The sequence below is a fragment of the Streptopelia decaocto genome (genome assembly GCF_964273445.1).
Source record: "Streptopelia decaocto genome assembly, chromosome: Z".
Taxonomy (NCBI): Eukaryota; Metazoa; Chordata; class Aves; order Columbiformes; family Columbidae; genus Streptopelia; species Streptopelia decaocto.
Window position 1 is genome coordinate 50,605,489 of NC_138657.1, and position 15,829 is coordinate 50,621,317.

General features: G+C 40.2%; 1 protein-coding gene across 3 annotated transcripts in view; it reads left to right on the forward strand.

Moving 5' to 3' along the window:
• The first annotated feature begins 2,911 nt into the window (after positions 1 to 2,911).
• The window catches only part of CSNK1G3 (casein kinase 1 gamma 3), an 87,435-nt gene continuing 74,517 nt past the window's right edge, over positions 2,912 to 15,829 (forward strand). For all 3 annotated transcript variants that reach the window (XM_082074568.1, XM_082074569.1, XM_082074570.1), the window contains exon 1: positions 2,912 to 3,270. The gene's annotated coding sequence lies outside the window, so the exon portion shown is untranslated. The remainder of the gene's footprint in view (positions 3,271 to 15,829) is intronic.

A 15,829-nucleotide genomic window follows, 5' to 3' on the forward strand; every position in this document is an offset into this window, starting at 1 on the left:
TCTTAGAGCAAAATGATATTAAAATGAAAGTAGAAATTTTACAGGGGATGAAATATCTTGTCAACTTTATGATGAAGTACTTTTTAAAAATAAAAAGCTTTGAAAATAGGCATCTGGCAAGTTCTGTTATTTTTCGGTGTGTGCAGAAATTTTCAAGGGATTCCATGAAGGCAGTAATGCTCATTCTGGAACTAAACACTGAAAGTATCATAGAATCACAGAATACCAGGTTGGAAGGGACCACAACAATCATCTGGTCCAACCTTTCTTGGCAAAATGCACAGCCTAGGCAAGATGGCCCAGCACCCTGTCCAGCTGAATCTTAAAAGTGTCCAGTGTTGGGGAACTGACCACTTTCCTGGGGAGGTTGTTCCAATGGCTGATTGTTCTCATTGTGAACAATTTCCCTCTTGTGTCCAATCAGAATCTCCCCAGAAGTAACTTGTACCCATTACCCTTGTCTTTTCCATATGACTCCTTGTAAAAAGTGAGTCTCCATATTCTTTGTAACCACCCTTTAAATAGTGGAACATGGTGCTGAGGTCTTCCTCAAACCTTTTTTTCTCAAGTCTGAACAAGCACAGTTATCTCAGCATTTTCTTTGCTTGGAACAGCATTCATGCATGTACACTACAAGGTACATCACATTACAAAATTGAAGCTACAGCATTCCTTTTCTGTTTTATGTACTTGGCATACAGCATGGTAGTCTGTGTTTTTCTTAATGACTAAGAAGAGTAGAAACACATTTTATATGTAGTAAGTATCCACTTTCTTCACCACTGCAGCCTGACTGACTGTAATTCTAACCACTCCAAACAGATGCATGTTTTGTTCAAAATTCTGAGATGTGGAAGACATTTTCAATTTTGCCTTATGTTCTTCACCTAAATCCTACAATTACAGATTAAATAACCTGTTGAGTTGAATTAAAGGCCAATGAATTGCGCTTTTTTTTTTAAATATCAGAAATCATAACTTTACTGGAAAACTACTCTACAGATTTTTCATAAAAAATAAATCTCCACTTATTGTGAGGTTATGACGGCCTGTTTAGAAAACACTGGGAAAGGCAACATTAGTATTAGTGAGAATGTGTCCATTTTGGATTAAATAGAAAATTCGAGGACAGATTCTAAACAAACAAACAAACAAACAAAACCAAAAACCCAAACAACTGAAATCACAGTAATGCAAGACTGTTTTTGTCTCTGCTTAGTTGCTTGTTGGAGTGGAATGCATGTTTGACAGGATCCTGCAGTACTAATCGGAATTAAGTACATGCTCACTCCCATTCGATGAAACCATCTTTTACAGAGGGGGAACTTTCAATGCAAAACAGCACAAAGCTCTCTGCATTGATTCAAGACCACATCCTGTGTGATGCTACAGAAGACCAGATGAATAGCTGGAAGAAAGTTAGATGTTCTGAAGGTGAAGCTGTGCTCCACGTGGGAAGCGCGGAGTTACACATTTCTGGAAATGAACGTGGTCTGCCTTATATACTAGCACACCACAAAATACTTAGTATGAATACAAGACAATTATCAATGGGCTTCAGTTAGAAAATAACAGTTAAACACCAGCAAAATATTTCTTAATGGGAGTAACAGCATGGATGGCCTATGGAGATTTTTTGGCAGACATAATTAAATGTCTGCTGAGGCTGGGAAATGTACAGTTGAGGAAAACAAGGCTACGCCAATGACTTCTTAAAGTCTCTTGCAGCTATATTGTTTTAAATTCTTTGTTCTGCAAGGATTTCCAGGTTCTGGAAAGATGCAGACTTTCCCTAACAAGTGATTTGGGCAAGCAATACTGAAGATCTGTCAGAGGGTCCAACACTTACCTTTTGCATCTTCTTCATATTTATAATGACTGTAAAAAAAAGCCGTTAATAAACTTTTAAAGCTATTTTTAAGTTTACAAATGAAAAAAAGAATCCTTTTACTTAAAACTATAGACCCTCAGTGACCAAAATGCTACTCACCTCTGGTGAACAAGTGCCTAAAGATCTTTTCTTTTGCAAAAATGGTGTCACAAACTCTATTATATAGCATTTTTAATTCTATTTTTTTTAACTTTTACATGGTAGCTCTCACAGCCATCAAGGGAGAGTGGGGTTCTGATTTCTCTGAGACATAGGGAATGCACGACGCCTGAGTGAAGCTAGCGGTGTGTAACGTCACCCACCCAGTATCATTTTTGGAGCATCTGGTAAAAGAGAGCAGTGCGATGTCGAAGGATATTGGCATTTTGGGGACTGGGGTACGCAGCACAGAATCAAGGGCAGCTGTGGCCTGTAAATGATCGAGCCGTTCCCGGACACTCAGCCCTTCCCATTTTAAGCAGCTACTTTTGCCTCTCTAGCAAGGAGTGCGGCAAAGAGCATCAGCTCACCGAAGCTTAAAACGAGACGCTCACAGCGTGCCTACAACGACCCGCCGCCGCCGCTTCTCTAAACCGGATCTCTTAAGTTTTGAGGGGAAGCACCGAGGCTAGCGCGGCTAGGGGTCGGCAGCCAGACGCCCCCCGGTGCCGTAAGCACACCCAAGCGCCGTCCCCCAACCAGACCCCTCTGGGCGCCGCCGCCCGCCGCAGCGTGACCGATATCCGCCCCTCAGCGCTGAGGAGGAAAAAAACAGGAACAGGACGCGCAGCCCCCACCGCCCGCGCAGCCCGCACCACAGCCCAGGCGCATCCCGGCGCACCTCCTCGCGCCGCCACGCCCAGCCCCTCCCTCATTGGCTACTTCCTCTGCCCACCAGCGAGCCCCGCCCCTCCGGAGGCCTGGCGTTCGCTTCTCATCTCCCGAGTGGCTGGCGGGTCCTGTCAATCTCTCGCGCGAGGGGCGAGCGGCGCCGATCGCTCTCGGCTGAGCGCTCCCCCTGTTCCCTCTCCGAGAGGCCCTGCCCATGCGCGCGCCCCCTCCGCATCCGGGCGAAGGTGCGGCCCGCCCGGAGCTCCTGTCGCGGTGGGAAGGGGCGGGCGCTCGCTCGCTTGCTCCGGCCGGCGCTTCCCCTTTGACTCGGAACCCCTCCCCGGCTGCGCCCTCCTTGCCTGGCCCTATCTTAGAGCTGCCGCGGCAGGGCAGGGTCAGGGAGCAGTGCCCAGAGCTGACGGGCTCGCCGCCGACTCTGCCGGCCGGACACCCAGCCTCTTCCCTGTCGCGCGGCGCAGCCGGCTGGACACCCAGCCTCTTCCCTGTCGCGCGGCGCAGCCGGCTTCCCTCAGACCCCCCGCAGCGGCTCCTGCTGCTCAGCGGAGCCGGTAGGTAGCTGTCCCTACCCGCCTTTCGCTAGGGCGTCGATGGTTGGCGGCCGCAGCACTCCCTTCGGCCGAGGCCTGTAGCGGGCTCCCTCCCTCTGCCTCCGGCCGCCACGGGGCGGGGAGCAGAGCCCCCTGCGTGCGGGCGTCGCGGGGGTTGCAGGTGGCGGTTGGTCAGGCGGGGTCGCCCGCGGCGGCGGGAGGGAGGCGCCGTCTGTCCCGGAGCCGCCGCGCTGCTTCGTCCAGGTGGGCGGCGGGAGACTGCGCGTCCCTCCGCGGGGTTAACGCCTCCTAGTGCGGGCCGTGGCGGTGCCGGCAGCGCGGAGCGAGGGGTCGCGACCCGCGGTGGGAGGCCCCCTCGGTTCCCCGTAGCTCCTGGCCTGGGTGACAGAAGCTGCCGCTGTGAGACCTCTGGCTGCCGCCCTCTCCCGAAGAAGTGTTGCTCGCGGCTTGTTTGGTTTCCTGACTAATCACCGATTTCGATGCTGTCGGCGGTGGTTAGTCCGACAGAACACTGACTTGTTTTTGTAGGAACAAGTGAGTAAGTTCGTTTTCCTGTTCTGTAGAAGCAGGTTGTTGGCGTGCGTTTGTACTGGCTCGGTTAGCGGGTTAGCATATTACAGGCAAACTGACCTGCCAGTGCCTTTTTTTTTTTTTTTTTTTTAAGTTATTTATAAACACTCTGGGTGTAATGGTTTTAACTTGGAGTCATTAAAATCTCTTAAGAGTCATGTTTCAGGTGATTTGCTGTGAAGCTTTCACAGAGCTTATTTTCAGGCTTTTCTGTTGACTTAGCTGTCAAAACCTTAATGGGTGTTAAAGTGACATGCTATGTGTAAAAGGAGTTGGAAAATAAATGAAGATATTTTCTTTATGCATTTTGTATGTAACATATTTTGTAAGTACGTATGTAGTGATATAGACTGTGTAAAATTATTCTTTATTTGCATGTTCTTAAGCATGATAATAAGTGAAGCCCCCTGTTATGTGTATTAAATGTTGCTACCTGGCTTATGACTAGTCAGTTGTAGGAATAAACAACTTATCTGCACTGTAGACTCACACCTTTTCTGAACACTTCTGCATTTTATCCTGAGCTGTGTTGGGATATTTAACCCCAAGATGGGAATAATGCAGTTTTCCTCTTAGAGGGGAAAGATGAGATAGACGTTTGTTAACTATATTTTAGGAGATCGTTTCTACTGATCTCAACATGCTTCTGTCAATTTCTTTTGAATGGACAAGTTTCAGCAAGTGAAACAATGTTTAGAATAGAAATAAGTGGTATTTTATTGTGCTGGCCTGGCAAACAGCAGATTAGTTCATCAGCTGAGAATGACTTTCAGCTAATGAAATTAATTTTTGCGTGTTGCTAATGTGCTTTTGAACCAAATAGATATAATTGTTTCTAAAATGTAAATGAATTGCAGAATCTAGAGTAAGAGTTCTGATATAATGATACATAAGTTTTTCTGTAAGTGGTTTTTGGTTGTGTGGTGTTGTGTAAAGGTTTTTGGTGTTTTTTCTGTGTGTTTTTTTTTTTTTCCTTTCTGTGTGTTCAAGACGAAGATATTCAGGGTTAGGAGATTCAGCCAGTTTGTTTGGAAGACTTACAGGCCCTGTCTTAACTGTTCTGAAGTTATTCTTCCATTAAAAAAAAAAAAAAAAAATCACTGGGCGCGCAAAAGAGTTTTTCCATACCAAGTTCAGTTATGTACAATTAACAAGACTGAATTTACTTCCTCTGGCAATTTTTCACTTTTTCGTAGTCTCATAACTAGATAAATATATTTTTGAAGTTGATGTGATATATCAATACTTAGCATCCCATCTGCATTCACAAAGTGTGTTCTATGAAAATTCGATTGTTTATGCTTCAGTAGTGACTAGGCTAAGTTGTTCTATGATTAGAAGTATCCAAGTTACATGTATTTGTAACATCTTTACTTTTGTCTTAAAATTGTGTTTTATAAAATATTAAGAAGTCTTCTGCTGTTTAAGATGAATTTAGTTTAGTTATGACTCCAAGGCAACAATAAATCAAATGTGAGGAACAGGGAAGTGGCAGTGGTTACTTTTCTCCAGTATCTTGTAATTATAGGAAACTACTTTCTAAAGAACAGGGTACTGATCAGCTGCATTAACTATCTTAACTATCTCAGCTTTTCTTAATAATTCATACTAGCTAAACAGTTTTTTTCAGTCTGTTGTAAACAAACATATAGGTACTTCTCATATCTTAGATTTTTCATTTTACTTTTAACTGTTGGTTTTGGGCTAGCGTACACAAAAGCAATAACACAATTAAAGGCATACACAAATAACAGGAAGAACAAATCTGTGGAGGAGTTTGGGGTGCTGCTTCTTCACAGTTTAAGCTCACTGATTCAACTGCAAGCTATCTGCAAGAGTTTTCAGTTGATCCTGCATACCCTACCTGCAGTTGTATGGGCAAAGGAGCTGACACAGTGTTTAGTGGAAGAGTGGACTTTTCAGCAGCGGACTGTAGTTAGATGATAGTAAACTCATCGTGATAAGCTGGGAGTTATTTAGCAATAAAATGGAATGGTATATTCTCAGGGAGCAAGTAATGTACCCTAGAAGAATAGGTAAAAGCTTAAGAATTACAACATCTTTTTTGCTTTCTTTCTGGGCCTTTAATATTCTTTCAGAAGTGTTTTGAGATTTCTAGATAATTATTTTCCATGCTCTATTCAAAGATGAAGAAGAAGTAACTTTTATCTAATTGCCATATACTTTCTGGCATGCTTTTTTTTTTTTTTTTTTCCTCTCTATGCAAGCATTTTAATGCCTCCTAAGTGCTGCTGTAGAACCAATGCAGTGAAATCAAGCCTGCTGCTGCTGAGCTTGTTTTTCTGAGTGTGGTTCAGAGTAGCTTCCCAGACATTGTTGCTGGTGTTCTAGAGGTTTGTGGACCACAGCTGAAATAGTTCAGTGAGGGAAAATGTATGTGTTTAAGCTAAATAGTTGCATAAATAAAAGCAGAGTAGTAAGAAAGTAGTTAAAAGCTAGGCTGATGATCACAGATAAAAGACACTAACTGAAACATCTGTCCTTCCTTGTGACCTTAGGTAAGCCACTTATAGTGGAATGTCTTCTCCTTGGAATAGGGAGAATATAGAAAAGGAGACATTAGACAGCAGTCTGTGCTCTAGAATTGGTTTGGATTTTGGTTATTTAGAGTTTTTTGAAAGCTGTGCTTTCAAAGGGAGTTCTGAAACTCTTAGTAAGTAGTAAAGTACTCGGCTATGTTTAAAGAATATAGATTAATTAATTTTGATCAGATTTAGTTCTATTTAGTTCTAGTGTTCCATAGATATGTTCACTACCTTGAATGAATGAGTAGGATGACTTTTTTTCAAAGAAAAAGGACAGAAAATATTTTAAAATATTAAATATCTAACACTTTCAGAATATTAAAAATGTGTTTACCAGTGCATCCTCCTAGGATGTTTATTCAAATACATTATCCTGCATTTGTTAGAATTTTTGTTTGAACAAATTTCACTGTAGTTCCCTGTCATTAAGTTTTCTCTCTCTTGTTTATTCCTTTATCTGTTGTTTTTGAGTATATTTACATGTAAAAGCTCGGCATACATTTTAGGAAAGCTTTTTAATACAAGATAGATAATATCCACTTTTGGCTTTTAGAAGAGAGGTGTTTTATACAGAACAAGCATACCCTGTAGGTATGGAAAAATGACTTTTTTTTTTTCGTACTATTTTTGTGTCTAGTATTCTATTGCTGCCTTGTGCAGTGGAGTTAGGAATGGGAGGAGATAATAATGACAAGTCAGAACTGTCATTGCAAAAATCTGTACTCAGATGACTGTAGGTCACAGAAGTCCATGACAGACACAGAGGTAAGATTTGCATACTTCAAGTAGGTTTATTACTTAATCTGACATTGTGTAGAACATCACTAATGGAATTACAACAGTGTTTTCCATGCTTTATGATTGTCCTTGCAAGGTTACTTGTCTGTTTAATTTTTAACATACCAAGACTTTAAATAACTGTTTTACTTTACTAAAATCTGTTAGTAATTTAATGTCATTTTCCTAGAAATGATTTTTTTTCCAGATTACATGGATGTAATTGCCTATATGGGAATTTATACCCAACCACATGTTTAAATTGTGTTATTTTTTTATTAAGTCATGATGTGGATGATAGCAATGGAAGATAATGCCCTCTTTAGTACAGAGATGTTTTATGACAAGCAAGGCCCAGATTCCAGTTTAAAGTATGTGGTTTGACACACTTTCTTGTAGTCTCCACGTTTATTAATTGAGTAATTCTTGAGGTGCCATGCTCATTATTCAATAAATCATGTACAATAATAGAAAGCAGATGGAACAGAAGCATAGTTAATGGTGATGTTTGGGTGGCAACCTATGGAGGCTACTGAGCACGAGGGTGCTGTATTTTAAGAGATGCAGCAAAGCTGTGTGAAACAGGAGTCATTGAAATTGCATCGCAGGCTGTTGAAAGGGTCATTGTCTCTATTGCCAGGTATTTGAGTACCTTTCTGCATTTAAGGCACTAAACATTTTTCATTTTAGATCTTTATATTTGGACTTAAATGAAGCAGCTTGCATTTCTATGTGTAAAGACATTAAATAATTTTAATATTTCAACAGCTTTTTAATGTAATGATGTAAAGCAATCTTCTAAAGGTATTCATTGTTGATTTAGAGGAGTTCCAGTAGCTCAAAATTAAGTACATAATTAATTTCAGATATCTTTGGTATTGTTGATGTCAGTTTAAATGTAGATAATGTCCATATAAAACCAGATATTATATATAATATATATCATGAATATAATGAATATATAATATATATAATTCTGCAGTAATCTTGTCAAGATGAAGTAATATTGTAGAGTTTGCAGTTAGGGACATGGTTACTCTGGGATTCATGGGAGACATGTTTCACGCTAACCTTGACCACTAATATTTTCTTATTTGTGTCTTGCAAATACTGGCTTCTGAAACTGAAGAAGTCCAGTATGAAGCATTCTTCCTTTCTCTTTCTATGGAAGGTTGTCTCAAACAGCTGCTAGTCATTAATTTCTTACAGTATTCCAGGAGGAGATTGCTCAAGGTATCAGGTTGTGAAAGTTTTTTACTTCTATTTAACGTTTGCTGCTTGTAGGCTGAGGAATCTCTAAATCTGGAGGGAAACCAAGTGATGAATCTTGAATTTTCAGGTGACAGTAAGCAGATAGATACTTGTAACTATCCACAGTGAAGGAAGGATGTTACCTGTTCTGTGTGGTAGCTTGAGAGCTGTTCATCTTACATTTTGTGGTACTGGGCAAGCAACAGTACACCGCTCTGCTGAGTGAGAAGTGAAGGTGATAGTTTTATTGTGGGAAGAAACTAGGGGTTTTGCAAAATAGAGCTCAAGATGTGACAGAGGAAGGCCTGGGAATTCTGTGGAAACATGGAAGATCTCCAGCAAGTTGAAGTTACTACAAATGAGGCTGTGTGGGTGTTGAACACTAATCTATAGAGAGCTAAGCTTAACTAACCTTGTTACATTTGAGGAACCATTTGCTTAGTCTGGATCTTAGTCTCCCTAAGTAGTAAACTGAGAGTTTGCTACACAGTGCCTGCATCAAGATACTGACAGTTTTTCATTTAGTGCATGAGAATTTTGTTTTAAATTAAAATTGTTGTAGTTAGTTAATTGCCATCAGATGCTGGCAGAACTCATGCTGGTAGCATACAGGTTATTTTGTTCTCTGAACTTTTAATTTACACCAGATTATTTTGTATTCAGTGTTGTTTGGTTTTGTATAAAACTTTGAGAGATTTGATTTTTATGCTGAGTTTCATACGAAGTAATTGATTTAAGTATATTTTGTATGAGGAGATTAAATTTAAGATTGTAACTGTGGCTAATTTTTTTTTTAATTTGTGTCACTACGTATCTTTTGTTATAAATATGACAGTGGCTGGCATGATTCTAATTTTGTGGTTCCTGACGCTTTTTTATCTGTAACATTTAATTCCATTTTAAACTTATAAAGCAAGAAGAAAACTTTATGGAAGTTTTTTAAACATAATTTAGAACAGTCCAACAGAGCTGACAGTTTAAAGGAATTCTGCAAAAGTTAAGTCATGACTGCGTTCAAGCCTGGGATGCATGAATGGAACAAAACTTCTCTGGAACCTGCTCTGTCATGTTGATGGGAGATTGCTGTGGTGCCAGGCACTGAAATTTAACACCAAGTGACTTTCTGGCATGTGATTTTGGTGTTTTCTTTGCTTGTATCCAGAAAAAGGAGGAAACCTTAACAGTGGGAGGGTGGCTAGGGCTATAACTTGGGCTTTGTCTGAGCTAGGTGACAAAGAAGTATTTCCCTCCTCTCAGATGCCAGTACATGTATCCATACTGGCCACATATGGAAGAGCACAATTGGAGCTGCAGTTCAGTACAGTTGTAGTTGGACTAAAGTAGAAGAAGAGCTATAGGGGAAAGAACTACAAGTAATTCAGGAACAGTTGAGAGGGCAAATGAATTTGGTAAGGTCAAAATAAGGAAAGGCAGAGATACTAAAACATACTTTAATTAGTTCTGTGTTGTCAGAGCCTTTGAAACTTAAGTATGTGCCTTTGAAGGTCTGGTCTCATAAAAAGGAATAATGTTCAGTATTACTGGTAATAGATAACTGTTTTATGGGATCAAATAATGATCTTTCAGGCCTGAGCATGTGATGTCTTATTTTCTAGGCTTGTTTTTCAGGAGCACAGCACAGTAGTCAATGTCTGATGTGACTGCAGTTCAAGCTGAAAAAATCCAGAGTTAAAATAGTTTATCTTGCATTTGGCTCCTCTCTAAGTTCTTATAGCAGAATATGACTATGTAATTAAAGGTAAAGGTGAGGAGGAGTTGGTCTCAGTGAATTAACTAGATTTTTCATTTTGAAAACTGCTTTTCACAATCACTGTGGAATGCTAGAACAAACTATGTGCTTAATTCTATCCAAATTCTAAACTGGAAAAGAGTTAGTGTCTTTTGGACTCTTAGAAAAATATGTGTGGGGTTTTGTGTGGTGGTGTTTGGTTTGGTGTTCGTTTGTGTGTTTGTTTGTTTGTTTGTTTTCTCCTCCCACGTCACAGTGGAGTGCTTCACGATTGTGCTTGATTTTGTCTTCAGACATAGTTCTGGTGTTAGACAAAACGTGATGCTGTCCTTGCTTTGTGCTCTAGCTTTTAGATGTGTTCAACTTCACTGTTTCTCTAGCCTAGCTTTAAGCGAATATATACCTTTCAGTTGTTCTGCTGTAACAGCTGAGTGCACATGGTAAAATGTTTGATGTAGAAAATTGAAGCATCCATTGTACAGCATTAGCTAGCTCAGCATTAGCTTTCTGTCAGCTGTGAACAATATAGCCCATTTAAATGTGTGTGGAGGTGGTGTTGGAAAAGTGAGAAAAACAAATTACTGGAATGCTGTGTAACCATCAGTTACATCCTTTCTCTGCTCTTTAGTTAATAAACTTTAATACTGTCTTTATTTTTTTTTAATTTATTCCTTGTGTTGTACCACTCCTTTCTTGAAAACTGACTTTCAATTGTTACTCTAAAATTATGATTATATGATACTGCAAACAGGATGCATGCACAAAAAAAATAAACCAAGTAAATGCTTTCAGTTGTGTGAAATCTTAAACTGAAGTCAGTGGGATTTTGTGGTGAAAGACTGTAATAAAGTGTGATTTGTGGATTAGGTCCAAACTTAGAGGAAAAGTCAGTGAGAAAACATAAATGTTTGTGCACTGAACAGAAAGTAGTGGTCCTTAGTTGATATTAATTTTAAATTTACAGAGATGAAGAGATTGTTAGGGGATCTTAATTTTTATGTAGTTAATCCGGTCTGTCATTTGGGGAAAAACTGTAGTGAATTGGGGTGTCCTTGAGTAGTGTATACATTTTCTGGTGTAATAGTATTTTGACCAGAACTGGCAGTTGCGTGATGCTGAAGGCTGCATTATTGTTGGTTAGGTAGTAGTCTTTCAAGTGACAAAATTCAATGTACGGATTATGTACTAAAGTTTGGGTATTGATAACCCTCAGATATCTTCATGTTACTTTAAACCTTGGTACAAGAAAAATTACAGTAGCCTAACCAGAATGGACTTCTTAAAACAAACTTCAATAAAGATATTTTTTATTACCTTTTGTATAGAGGAAGATTTAGTTAAATGTTAATAAACGAATCTGGTTTTTCTTGTAGGTCTCATGTATTAAAGAAGGATTATATGTGACTCTACGTGGTTTGCTGATGAACTTTCCCTGGGGAAATAGCTATATATGTGCAAGTTTAAAAGCTCGTTCTAGAATCTTGAGCTAATTATTGTTATTGAAAATAGTGTGTGGCAGTTGATACTGTAAGAGGAAAATGTTTTTATGTATGTAACTTGACAGGAAAACCTGACTTTTTAGAAAGGTTGGCTGTGTAAATTTTTATTAATGAGAAATCCACTCAGACTTACTTATTTTCAATTAGGCTGCTTATTTGAGTGAATCTCTGTGATTGTGGACTGAGTGTGTATGTAGACTTGCATTCAGTTACATAAAACTTAATGTTATGTGGGGAGAATCTTACAAATCTGTAAAAGTAAACAGAATAGAATCTTAGCATGTCCTGAGTAGGAAGGAACTCACAAGGAACATCGAATGCAAATCCTGTCCCTGAATAGGATGAGGCCAAAGTTCGCATGATGTGTCTGAGGACATTGTCCATTCTCTTCTTGAACACTGTCAGACTTGGGGCTGCGACACCTCTCTGGGGAGCCTGTTCCAGTGCTCCACCACCCTCTGGGTGAAGAATCTTTTCCTAATGTCCAAATTAAACCTCCCCTGGCACATCTTCCTGACATTCCCTTGAGTTCTGTCATTTGTCACTGAAGAGAAGAGTTTGGCACCTGCCCTTCCTCCTCCCCTTGTGAGGAAGCTGCAGACCGTGATGATGTCTCCTCCAGGCTGAACAAACCAAGTGACTTTAGCCGCACCTTATACTGTTTCTCCTTCAAACCCTTCACCAACATCTTAGCCCATTTCTGGACACTGACCGGTAGCTTTATATGCTTTTTATCCTATGGTGCCCAGAACTGCACACAGTGCTCTAGGTGAGGCTGCACCAGTGCAGAGCAGAGTGGGACAGTCATCTCCCTTGCCCAGCTGTCAGTGCTGTGCTGGATACATCAAGGACATGGTTGGCCCTCTTGGCTGCCAGGGCACACAGTTGGTTCATGTTCGACTTGCCATCAAGCAGAAGCCCCAGATCCTTCTCTGTGGAGCTGCTTTCCAGCATCTCATACCCCAGTCTGTATGTACAGGCAGGGTTGCCGTGTCCCAGGTGCAAAATCTGGCACTTGCCCTTGTTGAACTTGATGCGGATGATGATTACTCAGTTCTCTAGTTTGTTCAGATCCCTCTGCAGAGCCTCTCTGCCCTCAAGAGTGTTGACACCTCCTTCCAATTTAGTGTCATCAGCAAACTTACTAAGCAGTCCCTCAAATCCTGCATCCAAGTCATTTATGAAGACATTGAAGAGAGCTGGCCCTAAGATGGATCCCTGCAGAACCATGCTAGTGACTGGTCACCAGCCTGACATAACCCTAATTACTAGAACCCTTTGAGCCCAGCCCATCGGTCAGTCGCTCACCCATTTGTATTGTGTATCTGTCCATCTATATGCTGGACATCTTGTCCAGGAGAATACTGTGGGAGACAGTATCAAAGGCTTCACTGAAATCCAAAAAGATCACATTGACAGGCTTCCCTTGGGCAATTAGTTGGGTAACCTTGTCGTGGAATTAATTTAAAGTTTGTCAACCAAGGCTTTCCCCTCATGAGCCCATGCTGGCTGGGACCAATGACTGCATTGTCATTCAGATGTTTTTCAATAACTCCCAGAACAATCTTCTCCATGATTTTGCCAGACACAGAAGTGAGACTGACAGGCCTGTAGTTACCAGAGTCATCCCTGTTGCCCTTCTTGTAGATTGGCACAACATTTGCCAGCTTCCAATCAACTGGGACCTCTCGAGATTCCCAAGAGCGTTGAAAAATCATGGAGAGAGTTCTTGCTATGATGTCAGCCAGCTCTTTATGCACCCTTGTATGCAGCAATGAGAACGATGCATACAGAGATGCACAGACACAGAGTTCTTGTTAGCAGCCAGAGCAGAGCTAGGTAGAGCTGAGTCAAGCTGATCTGATCCCTCTTTTATTAACAATTCTCAGTTTATAGGTTTACAGACACGGGCCTGGACCAAGAGGTTAAACAGGATGCTTTTTCAAAAAATGTTGTTCCAAACACACCACACTCATCTTGTGACTGTTTCCAGTCACATTCCCGTGCATATCTTGTGGACAGTGTTTCAACCCACTTGTTCACATGCCCAGGCCCAACAGTCACACATCATACACAGGGAGACAGTTTTCTGGCCCAAGGTATCATTCTCACTGGCCTGGGCTATTGCTCCTTACACTCCAAAAAAAACATGCTTCTGTATAACCTGTCCAGGGCCATTTATGTTTGACTAATTGCTGTGATTTAATCATGTTAGTATTATTCATCCAGATGGTCATATTAGTATTGATCTTCCTTTATCATACAGGTGGCTGGAGCCATACACTTGCTGTTCTCACACTTGGATGAATTCCGTCAGGCCACATTGACATGTAGGGATCTAGCTGGAGCAGCAGATCCCGTACAAGTTCCAGATTGATTGGGTGTTTGCAGCCATGGTTTTCTAGCCCAGGGCTACGGGAGCCCCCATGTCCATGATCAGTGTTGAAGACAGAGGCAAAGAAAGCATTAAACATTTTGGCTTTGTCTACATAGCGCTGTTAATAAGGTGACCATGCTCATGAAGTAATGGACAAATGTTATTTCTAGTTTGCCTTTTGCCATTAATACATTTTAGAAAGGCTTTTTAATTGTCCTTCACAGTACTGGCCAGCTTCAATTCTAATTGAGCTTTGGCAGCACGAATTTCCTCCCTACAATGGTGAGCAGCATTTCTGTAGTCCTCCTATAGAAAGGGTACAGAAGAATCTGTGGAAAACTTGAGACTTAAGTAAAAAAAGACAGAAGTAGTGACATAGAAAGTACTTGAGATACAAGCATCAAATTGTTGGAAGTGCTGGTAATGCAAACAAAATTTAAGTGTAGTTGCGATTTGTTAGTTGCCTTGGAGTGCTGAAGAACACAAATCCAGTATGTTTTGGGGCCATGTATACTGAGAAACAAATTGCACACCTGAGTTCCTGCATGATCTGTTATAAGGAGATTTAATTTGCCTTTGAAATGAGGGTATTATGTTTGCTTTCTTAAATAAATGTGTCTTCTGAAGTGTGAAGAGTTTGATCTGCATATGATCAAGAAGTAGTACTTGCTTTGCTTGTTTTACCTCTTTTCCGCTAAAACTGTTGGAAGTATTTGCAACTCATTAGTGTATTGCATAGCATATACATGATCTAGTCTTCAGTATTTTGAAAGACAAGGTGGCTGGGAAAGAATGTGAACAGTGTTTTTTGATAGCCGAATGTGGATGCTGTGTAAGATGTGATTCAGGTGCATCTTCACGTCTTGTGTGTTCCACAGGTTTTTCATCTTAATGATGTAGAGACACCAACCCTTTTATGCAAAACTGAAAAAGTTTGTCCTTGTTTCTTGCAAAAGAATGTTGTTTTCTGTGGGGCAGAATGGTGTTGCTTCAGAGGATTTGTGTGTTCTTTTTCAGTGTTTCCAAGGTAGTGGTTTACCTGACTGAAGTCACGAGGATAAGTACTTAAGAAATGGGAGAAGAAAAAGTTCTTAGATGAATCAACTAACATCTGAAAGTATGATTAATCTTGAGATGTGCTAGAAATGGTAGGAAGGAAAGAGCAGGTAATGCCAAGGTGTGTGTATATATATATATATATATAACGTTAAAAGATTAAAAAACCTAGAAAATTAGGCTGCATTAGACTTGCAAAAGTTAGACTGAAATTCCCTATATAAATCAAATGGATTACATTGTTGTGAACAAAATGAGTTACTAATGAATAAGTTTTCATTGTGTTGAGCTTACGTTTAGAGAAAAGCTTATAATGATACAGTAATGAGCAATTTTTATACAGGTCATTGATAGCTGGAGAGCAAAATTGTGTCAGAAGAAATTAGTTTGGAATTTTTTTTTGTTTTTTGAAACTCATGAATAAGTAGCATCTGTGGAAGTTCTATGTGCTGAATATTTCAGCATTCTCACTCTCAGTTTTGACTGAGATGCTGATGATCTTGCCTTTTTTCTGCTTCTGAAATCTGGAAAATGATTAAATAATATTCTTAAGTCAAAGTCAGATTGGTTACATTTAATTGACTTAAGCTATGAACTTTTTAATATCTCTTATTCTGGAGTTTGTATGTGAAAGTGTTTTTCTTTTCAGACTCGAATTAGTGATAAAAAGAAAAAACCGTCAAAGCGATGTGGTACTGATATTAAAAGCATATATTTGTATGAAAATAAAGGT